A 12119-nucleotide genomic window follows, 5' to 3' on the forward strand; every position below is an offset into this window, starting at 1 on the left:
AGAAATGTTCATTCTTATGCGTTTTTGATCGACTGTTAAGAAATCTGGAACTCACTTGCAGAAAGCTTTTTCATCTGTAGTTCTTTATGCAAAATTAAATGGACTCGATCATTTGAGATGCTCATGATATTAGCAATTTCACGCACTTTTATTCGTCGGTCATTTAATACCATTTTATGCACTTTGGCTACAATTTCTGTTGTTGTTGCTGTTTTTGGATGTCCACTACGTGGTTCATCTTCGATGCTTTTACGACCACGTTTAAATTCAGCAACCCATTTTTGTACTATATGAAGCTGCAGTTTCATTTAGCACATTCGCAATTTCTTTATGCATTTTTTTGTCAAGATAAACCTTTTTTAAGTAAATATTTAATGACAGCACACATTTTTAATTAAAAAAAAATGCGGATGCGTCTTTTTTGAACACCTGTTTCTATATCGAAACAACATTTAACATGTGTTCATAACAGAGATGGAAGTTTCCAAAACACTAAACTTTTTTTTCTGTTTATACCGAGATTTTTGTGCTAGGCTAAGAAGTTTCCGAAATATTCGAAAATATGATCGGCTACCATTCGAATACACTGTTCGCTCACTGTTTTTTTCTATAGGAAACATTTTTCTTGAAGAATAATGAGTCTTTGTGCATATGTTTGTAACAGGACAAAAATCGAAATAGACCCATGGTTCCTTTTGAGAATATGCATAGAATTACTTTCTGAGTCGATTTATGCATGTCCGTCCGTCCGTCCATGTATTTTTGTTAACAAAGTATAGGTCCCATTTATGATCCGATTTGGATGAAATTTGGCACAGGTCACTTAATAGGCCCAATAGACGAACCCTGTTGAAATTGGAGAAAATCGGTTCAGATTTAGATATTGCTCCCATATACATTTTCGTCCGAATTTAACTTATTGGTGCACCAAACTCCCAACAGTGATCCGATTGAGACAAAAATTTGCACAGAGTATTGAATTAGGTCTAGATAGTTATATGCCAACTTTTTTTTTGAAATCGGTTCAGATTTAGCTATAACTTCGATTTATAGTTTCGTCCGATTTAATGTAAATAGTGCACCAAACTCCCAATAGTGGTCCGACTAAAGCCAAATTTTGCACAGAGTCAGATTTAGACATAGCTGCTATATATAGTTTCGTCCCATTTTACCTAAATGAAGCTCCATACTGCCTATATTTATCCAATTGAGACAAAATTTTGCACAGAGTACTGAATTAGGTCCCGACTGATGTATGCGAAATTTCTATATCTACAGGATATTGTAGATATTAACATGTCTTGCATGTACCCATAGTGGTGAAGGGTATCATATAGTCGGTCCCGTCCGACTTTTGAATTTTCCTTACTGTTTTACAATTTAAAATGCAAATACCTTTTTCAGTTCCCTCCTATTGTACATTTATAGTTTAAAAAACAAAAAAATGGCAATCGGATGGGAAAAGTTTACAAAAAAAAGGGTTTAATAATACCAAAACAAAAAAAAAACACCAACAAAACAACATTTTAATGCACCATTACGATAACAACAAAATATGCATATTATTCCAGACATTCCCACAAACGTTAATAAATACCAAGCGTAACAATACGAACTTTGGAGTCTGTAATGCAAAAAAAAAATAGCAAAAATATTAAAGCGTGATACAAAAATCGTAAATGCTAATGTTTTGTAATTAGACCGTGCAAACATTTTCATTAATATATACCTGTGCAACTTTGTTGTTGGCTTCTCTCAATGATATAAAATAGAAACAACAAAAAAATATTATTTTTTTAATGTATTATAATAAAAGAACCAGAGCCGACAAACTAGTAATGCAAATGCGGATAATGTGGATAGAGGTTGATTTTGATGAAATTCGTAGTTCGACAAAAATGCAAACAAATAATGCGAAAAATTGCCTAATAATCCTAATAAAAATGGCGATAAAATTCTCCACTTTCAAAAAGTCGAGAAAAAAGCTTACAAAAATTGGCATTTCGCTTTCTTGACAAATAAATATTTTTCGTCGGTCCGAAGTTAACGATGTTTTTACTTTTTACTCATCATTTCACGTCTGCCACATCATAGTGACATTTTATATTAAATAATACAATAAGTCATATTTTGTTACCACCTGTCGTGTTCAAACTTCATCATTATGTTTGGCCTTTAAAACAAGTGGATCTGAAATATTTCAGCTGTAATAACTAAAAATGGAACAATGACGATCATAACAGTAGCGTTACAAAGAAATTCTGATAAAAAACAAAACTTGGTAGGAAATTGAATGTTGAAGAGAGTATGTGTGAGATTAACCCGAAAAGATAGAATGAACGAATTACGAGCCGTTACAACGGCATTTGGTTATTATCGAAGTTTTTGTTTAACGTATTTGGGGGGAAAACGTTCATTTCTTAGCGGCAGTTGTCAAAAAACGAGTTGTTTTTTAGGACCTAAACTGTTGTCAGTATTTCAATAGGATTTTTAGCTAACTGACAAAAAACACAGAGTATGTGTATGTGTTTTTGATCACATAGTACAGCAACCCAAAGGGACATAATAAAGAGTGTTTCAATATTACTTTTTTGTCTATGGTAAAAATTGCATCGATGGTATGAACACTGAAATCACAAAAAACGAAAACACTAAGGAATGTTCAAAAGTCGGACAGGCCGACTATATGATACCATTCACCACTTTGAGTATATACAAGTAAGGCCACCAGTTTTTGAAAGTGAAAATATATGACAAAAAGAAAATAGTATATTTGAAATTAAAATACAAGTTTTTATACCCTCCACCATAGTATGGAGGGTATATTAATTTTGTCATTGCGTTTGTAACACATAGAAATATTCATTTCCGACCCTATAAAGTGTATATATTCTTCATCAGGGTAAAATTCTAAGACGATCTAGCCATGTCCGTCCGTCTGTTGTAATCACGCTATCTTCTGAAGGAATTGAGATTTTGCATAGGTTTGTCTGTTGTCTGCAGGGAGGTCAAGTTCGAATAGGTACTAAATCTCTCCACAAAAAATTATGAATATAGGTTCATTTTTTCCGATAGCCCCCATATAAGAGTACCCCCATTTTTCGGGTTTTTGAGCGCGTTTTTCAACCGAATTCGCTGAAATTTAGTATTTTGTTGTCGTATATGGTAACAAATCTCCCCACCAAAAATTATTAATATTCGCCCCCTTTTTGGGTTAGTCCCCATATAACTCCCTTTTTATATTAAAATAGTTATCTAATTTGTTCCGCGTTTTGGGTTTGGTTTTAAGACTCTGTTGTAATCATATCACCTGCGGAGGATATCGTGATAAAAAATTAGAACGTTAGGTTCGATAATGAACTATAACCCATATTTAGGCCTAGCGCCTGTGTGGGAGGTACCAGAAGGAGTGGACCGATATTCCACAACTTCAAACTAGAACTAAGTTTGAAAGAAATAATAAGATGGGCAAAGTTTGGATGAAATCAATATTTTCTGAAACAAAGAAAAATAGAGTCTAGAACCAATATTTCGATGAGGCACATTTTCACCGTGTTAAAGGCTGAGGATATAATTATCCATTAAAAATTCTGAAGTTTGTATTAAGGTTTACATTACGGTTTACATAATCGGTTTGTAGAAATGTCGGTATAGGTCCACTTTTTGGTATGTTCTCTATATTTTTATTTGAATTACCAGTCAGTATATCTATGGTGGAGACCCGGCCGAACTTAACGCTTTTTCGTTTGTTGTATAAACATTTACATTTATGTACATTTTAATTTATTTATGTACATTTTAATTTATTTATCTATTAAAAAGTCGTGCCAAATTATTGGTCCTAAGCCAATAATCTTGGGATCATTATTATAAGGAACATAACAAAGAAGTAGAACTATGTCGACTACATTTTCCAAGGATATTTTGCAACCCATAGGTCACAACAAATAGTAAATTACAGCCACTTTTGAAGACAAATTTTCGTAAAATTAAAAAAAAATAAAAGGTGGGTTTCTTTATATTGAGGACAGCTGGAAACATACAACCCAAAACGTGTCCAGGAACCCTAAAAATGCCAACATTTAATAATCATTAATTTTTTATGGAAATTGGTTAACCAATTTGAACTCAAAATAAAAACAGATAATTCGGTTGGACGATGTGTCTAAAAATCCTGAAAATTCCGTAAATACATATTTCACTGAAATAAATTTTATAAGTTTGTTTCGGTGTCAAAATTTTTTTTGATTTAATTCGAATCTACTCTAATTCTAGAAAGTCCCTACAAAATTTCAAGTGAAAATCTCAAGAACGCTTGAAGATATAGCCGATTTATTGTGTCAGCGTCAAGTGACGGCAAGAGTGATTCTCAAACTTTAAACGCATTTTTCTCGAAACAGTGTTTTACGAATGGCGGGCACGATAACTCAAAAAACATACATACATACAACAAAGAGGACGTAGGGTAACCTTATATACAAGAGATCTGGCTAAGATTTTTTATTGTAAGCTATAATTTTGATTGTATATGAAACTATATACCTCCATAAGGTGGGGAGTATTATTACATTTGTCATTCCGTTTGCAACACTTTGAAATATTATATTTACCGGAGACCACACAAAGTATATGTATTATTGATCAAAGTAATATTCTATGCCGATATACGCATGCCCTTCTGTCTGTCCGTCTGTTGAAATCACGATAGAGATATTTAAGATAGAGCTCTGAAATTTTGAACAGGCATTGCTAGTGCCTCTGGGATGTTTGGTATTGCAAATGGGATATATCAGTCCACGTTTTGGTTTAGCACCAACCTAACAGTATACCCAACCGTACCATATCTCCGCAGAAAATATTGTTAATATTGATGCAAGTTTCAGGGTGCCCCTTATATAACGTTACCTCCCAGTATTTGGTTTCCTGGAGATTTTGGACTCGTTTTCCACCGAATTGGCTATAATTTTGTATTTAGGGTTCTTATTGAATAACACATATCCGTACAAAAAAATATTAATATTGATCTCAGTTTCAGGTTAGCCACCATATAACGGTGATTTTGAACAGGGTTTTCAACCGAATTAGGTGTAAGTTGGTATTTTGGGTTCTCATGGAATAACACATATCCGTACCAAAAATTATTAATATTCACCTAAATATCAGGTTAGCCCCCATATAACGGTATTCCTCAATATTTGGTATTATGGGGATTTTTGACACCTTTTTCCACCGATATTACTGTAATTTTGTATTTTGAGTTCACATATCCCTGCCAAAAATATTTAATATTGACCTTAGTTTTAGGTTCAGTATAGGTCCCACAGTATTCGGCATTTTTGGGATTTTGGGATTTTTGACCAACGTGGCTGTAATTTTATATTTTGGATTCTCATTGTATAGCACATTTCCGTCCTAAGCTTTTTAAATATTTACCCACGTTACCATAATATGGTATCCCCAATATGAAGATATTTTACACGTTGTTCAATCAAATTGGCTGTTATTTTGTATTTTGGGTTCTCATAGCATTGTCACCACATCTCCGTACTTAAAATTATTATTATTGACCCAAGTCGGTATTTTGAGAATTGGACACGCTTTTTAATCTAATCCGTTGTAATGTAGCATTTTGTATTCTCATTGGCTCTCAAATCTCCCATACAACGGTAGTCTAAATTCTATATATTTTGAGAATTTCAATCCTCTAGGATCTACCATTAATTTTAGATTATTTGTCATCCTTATGGTGGAGGGTATAAAAGGCTTTGCCTGGCCGAACTTAACATTGTATTTACTTGTTTATCATTCCATAGGCGTATATATGGGAGCTATATATATCTGCACCGATGTCTAGACTCAATTGAATACGCAATTCACAATTTCGTGAAAATCTAAAGATATTTAGGGGCTTTAGTTTACATAAAATTAAATCAAAATTTATGGGAGCTATTTTTAAATCTGGACCTAGTTTCATTAATTTGAAAATTGTTAGCGCTTGGGCAAAATAAATGTGCTGTGCCAAACGTCGCCCAATTCGGATAATAAACTCGACCTTTGTTTAAGGGACGAACGGCATATTCTGAAAAGTAAATATGTGTCTATCTCTTTTTTCTAATACTCTGTTCTGCAGTGTGGTGAAGGGTATAAAAAAGCTTAAATTCGATACACTGCACTATGGCTGAAATAGTCATTTTGGCGGCAAAAAGTCATTTTTTCAACTTAAAATTTTTCAAAATTTGTTAATGGCATTCAATACACAGCATACTGCATAATCGAATAAAGTTTTTACTGTTGGCAACCCTGTTTATGTACAATCAGCTGCTAATGTTTACTTTTAGGACGCGTTATTACAATTGAAGCAGCAATATTTTCGTAAAATTAAAAGCCTTTTTTTAATAATATATTTTTTTGAAAAAAAAATCTTGATAAATCTGAATTCTAATATTCGAGTAGAGTTTTTTTACTATATAAAAATATACTTTGGTAAATTTTTGTATTTCGGACATATGTTGGTGTTTTGTGTGTGCTGTGTGTATTTTTTTGTGAAATTTTGACAAAGTTGACAAGTTGTAACAAAGTGTCACCGGAACTATTTATATGTGATTTTTTGTAGAAAACCCTAGTTTTATGTCATGCTAAAATTATGTGCTAATGACTGCTAATAAACGAATTATTAATATTTTTGCAGAAAAACTCAGGATCAAAAATTACGCAAAAAGAAATATTCCATACGAAATTGACAGTAAATTAAGAAAATTAATATTAATTAAAGCTTGGAATTTATCTAATTATGTAACTAAAATGGAATATACTTCACAGAAGTGAGAATAAATATAGAAATGAAATATTGTGTACAATGGATGCTGAAGAATCGGTCCTAGTTTTGAGCTACGGGTCTAACGGTTCAAACGGCCACAGTTTTGTTAAACAAATATTTTTTTAAAACGTCAGATAGTTTCTATCCGTCCCTACTTGTGACATCAGCCATTCCAAGAAATGGGAATCCAAAATATAAAATTATATCCAACATTGTTGAAAAAAAGTACCCAAATTCCCCTTAATACCGAAATTTCGGAGGTACCGTTATATGGGGACTACTTTAACAAGTTGACCAGTATCGATATTTTTTGGTAGGAAGATTTGCTACCCAATATGAACCTAAAATACATAAAGAAACCTGCGCAAAATCTCAAAAATTCCGAATAATGGGATATACCGTTATATGGGGGTTACCCGAAGAATATTCATAATTTTTGGTAGAAAGATTTTCTATACACTGAGAACCCAAAATACCAATTTTCAGCCAATTCCGTTGAAAAACGAAACCAACATTGCCAAAATACCCAACATGTTACAAATGCAAAATAACATTCTACCCTTTGGTGTAGCGTATAAATACAAGAATACGAAACCCCATCCCTATGCTAACTATTTACACACATACCACATGATGTAGGGTATTAAAACGTTTCACCCTTTGTATAATATTGTCTAGTTTGTTTTGTTTCTATGTCATGAAATTCGGCCTAACGTTGTTGCGTATAGTGTTGCGAGAAAAAATCAAAGTACAAAAACAGTAAAAATCTCTTTGAATTCCACAAAAAAAAAGAAAAAAACTACGTCAGGGTGTTCAGTTTGTTCGAAGTAAATCCTTTATCTCTCCTACATCAATATTCAATGTTGTTGAACAAGAGGTGCACCGGAAAAGCGATGAAATTAAATCCAGTTATGTAGTTATCCACAGCGTGAACGAAAAGATAGGCAACAAAAAACTATAAAAGACCACCACTGGCCACGATGAATGAAAGGCCTTAGTGAATAGATTTGCACAGAATCAGTCGTGACCAAAAGAATAGGTAAAAAAAATACAAAGCGTTAAACAATTTTTTATATAAAGGTATTCGTTCTTTGTAGAGATTAAATTGTTTTCTCTACATTAAGAGTGATTTTTTTTAGATTTGTTGAAATATATTGGATTCTAATGTATACCAAACATTTGTTGCTGCAATTTTAAATTTCTTAACTAAATTTTCATTTCGCTTACAATGAACTTAAAATAAGTCGTAAGGTATTGGAGAAGCTGAACCGAACAAAAATGTTACATGTCTATTTTAAAAATTTTAATTTTTCTTTCTAATTTTTGGTAAATATTTTAACTTTCAAATTCCTTCACCCCCTTCTTTTAATCATTCTCAATAAATGTGTACTATTGATTGTTTATTTTATATTTTTCAGGACGTTCCTGTCTAACAAGTGTGTTGCACTTGTTATATTTCTTCTAGAAGTGAATACTCGCAAAATGCGTCTAAAACAAACAAATTTATGTCATTTCTAATGGAAAGTTTCTGCGAAACTTTCTTAAAGTTTAACTACACATTCCAAATTTAATAAATCATTATTGTGAGGCATACAAACAACAACAACAACAAACGATACAAGAAGAGAATATGCCGAAAATATAAACCAATTCATACGAGTTGTGGTTTGGCAAATTTTAAAGGTATTTTGGATTGCATTTTGGGAACGATTTTGAATCTTTGTAAAAGGGTTACTCATTTCCTGATTTCAAAGGTATGGAGTTAAAATTCGATAGTTGAAAGGCTGATATTGAAGAAAATGTATTGCATAACTATCTCACAACACATAATAAGTATAAAAACCTACTACAACAGGTAAAAACGACGTTAGGTTCGGACCGGTCGAATTTTTTAAACCCTACACCATGAGGATGACAATCAAAATGTCTAAAATTAATGGGGTGCTCCTAGAAGAAAGCTCATGTTATGATAGGACCTTGATCATAACGAAAATCAGTAAGGAAAGTAGTAAAGCCGGACTGGGCCGACTATATGATACCCTTCACCACATTGGGTATATTCGACATATGTCTCCAAACAAACGTTGCCTTTTCGAAAGAACATTGACATGAAATTGAACGAACTTGAATATGTGATCTTTATGCATTTCTGGAACCTATGCTAAATTTGACTTCAATCGAATTGACACAAAAATCCGACTTTATGTAAAATAATTTACAAAAAACACAACTTCCACGAAAATAATTTTTATTCCCTTCACGGTGGGTTGGGTTGTATGTTGCTTTCAATTGTGGTATTCAAAAAAACACCAAAAATTTAACTTTTCAGCCCCAAAAGTTTGTAACGCCGAAAATTATTAGTATGACCATACCTGGATCCCAAAATTAAAAGTATAGCGCTATATTTCTGTCATAGTGTGGTAATAGCTGAGTCTATATCAATACGTAAGCACCTGCAAATGTGTGTCCGTCCGTCCGTCTGTCCATTATCAATTTGTAAACTCTTGGATACAGGCCACAGTTAGGAGTAAACATATCATTAATACAAATTTTGCATTTTTCACACAAAAGGGTCCATTTGACCCGCTAAATAATAAAGATCTTTATCAAAACATTGTTTTAGAAAAGATCGGTTAATATTTAGGAGATGAAATGGACAAAAAACTTAATTTTTGTCGGTTTTTATGGTGGCTCCAGACGCCGCAATTATGGCTCAAACACCGCGAATTTTTGCATGGAGAAGGGATCGGGCCAAAGTATAAGCACAGGCATGCTTGATAAAGATCGGTCAATATATAGCGGCTCAAATGGGCCCTGACTTTTGTGTGAAAAATTACAAAAATTGTATCCTATAGCGTATAGATTTACCCCTGAAGGACATAGACTCAAAAGGAGTGCTTCACCTTTAAATTGATACCAATTTTATTGTCGTATGTACTCGGATGTGGGAGTTACACTTAAATAGTAAATATTAAACATTACCACTTTGAATTATTCCATTTGGTTCCAGTTATGGCCAAGGACAACGCCTATAATTTTTGGTGATGATCAGGTAATAATTTTGGGATGAAGTGGAACGAAAACTTAATTTATTTTTTTTCGAGCCGATCTACAGGCCACAATTTAAAGCCGAACATCATAAAACAATCCACGTTGAAGGGAGAGGGTGCAAAACTTGGCGAAATATTGCCTAAGTTGAGAATATACAACCACAGAAAGTTAGATTTTCGTGGAAGTTGTGTAGGGTATCATATGGTCGGCCCCGTCCTACTATACTGCTCCGCTCACTGTTTTTTTTTTTAGTTTATGCTTGTTAGTTGATATGCTGGACCCGAGAACAAGATAAGCATTTTAATTAACACATTCTTTAATTTTTTTTTTATATTTTGCAAAGTTGCCCCAATTGAGTTTAGCTAAAACTTGAAAGATTTACACTCGTACCGATGGAGGCAGCGTAAAATGTACAACAACAGACATGTTGAGAACACCACGAACGACACACAATTCCTTCTGTTTCCAGCCAAACGCTTTAAATGCAACTACAACAACGAGATGTTGCGATTGCCTTTGTTGTACGTTCCTTTCAGGGCTGCGGGGTCGATGCATGAAGTGTGCATACCAAATTTAAAGGGTTTTTCCAATATAAAATTCAAAATATATAAAATTAATGGGGGCTCATAGGAGAAAACTCATGTTATGATAAGATCTTGAATATACCAAAAAATACGAGAGGAAAAGGTGATTGAAATTCTGAAAATATCTAATCGATTGTAATAAAAAGAAGAAAAAGATCAATACTGATATTTTTGGAAGTGAGATTTGACAGCCATTCGGTTGAAAAATATGTCCAAAATTCTCTAAATACCGACTTGAGACAATATTAATAATTTTTGGTGCGGAGATGTGATTATACCGCTATGGAAACCCAAAATACCAAATAGAAGCCAAGTTGATTGAACAACGAGTCAAAATCCGCCATATTGGTGGTACCATATTATGGGGGCTAACCTTAAAAGTGGGTCAATATTAAAAAAGTTTAGTAAAGAAATTTGCTATGCAATAAAAAACACAAAATTCAAAATTGCAGGCAATTCGGTGGAAAAACGTGTCCGAAATCAGCCAGTTCGTTTCGAAAATATTCCGTTATATGGGTTACCCTGAAACATGGGTCAATATTAATACTTTTTTTGGTACGGATATGTGTTATTCGATGAGAAACCAAAATGCCAAATTACGGCCAATTTTGTTGGAAAACGTGTCCAAATTCCCCTAAATACCGAATACTGGGGTACGATTATATGGGGACAAGAAAAACATCCTAGGAGTATTAGCAAAATTTCAGAGCTCTATCTTAACTGTTGCGATATCTATCGTGATTTCAGCAGACGAACATATGGACGGACAGGCTCAAATCGACATAGAATTTTATCCAGATCATATATATTGGATCTTCGGTGAATATTTCGAGGTGTTGCAAACGGAATGACACATTTTTTATAAAGAGGGCACTACCCTCAAAAGGGGCGCGAATGTTACGACTACAAAATGCCAAATTAAAGCGAATTCGGTAAAAAACGCGCAAAAAACTCAAATACTACAATTTGGGGCTACCCGAATAAATGGACCTATATTTTTATAATTTTTAGTGGAGAGATTTAGTACACAATAAGAACCAAACACCCCAAATTACAAAAAATTTTGAAGTACCCTTATATGAGGCCTACACGAAAAAATGGACTTTATTTATAATTTTTAGCGGAGAAATTTAATACATAACCAGTAAGGAAAGTAGTAAAGTCGGACTGGGCCGACTATACGAAATCATATATGGAAGCTATGCTATATCAATATCTGAACCGCTTTCAAGGAAACTTAACAGAGATTAATTTATATTAACTTCAGTACGTTGGGTCAATCGGCCTAGCTATGGATCTTTAGAGCACCATTTACTTAAAATCGGACGGAGATATATATAGAGGTGTATGTAAATCTGAACCGATTTTCACGAAACTTTGCACACATCATTCTAGATTTAATTCAGTACGCTATCCAAAATCGAAAGATATATGGGGACTTTGGTGCACTATTTACATAAAATCGGGCGAAACTATATATGGGAGCTATATCTAAATCTGAACCGGATTTTCGCGAAAATTTGCACACACCATTCTAGACTCAATTCAGTACGCTATGCCAAAATTCGTGCAAATCAAAAGATTTGCAGGGACTTTGGTGCACCATTTACCTAAAATCGGGCGAAACTTTATATGGAGCTTTATCTAAATCTGAACATTACTTTCAC

Source organism: Musca vetustissima, unplaced genomic scaffold, assembly GCF_032173495.1.
Source record: "Musca vetustissima isolate MV318-11 ecotype Yass unplaced genomic scaffold, APGP_CSIRO_Mvet_v1 utg53186, whole genome shotgun sequence".
Classification (NCBI taxonomy): Eukaryota; Metazoa; Arthropoda; class Insecta; order Diptera; family Muscidae; genus Musca; species Musca vetustissima.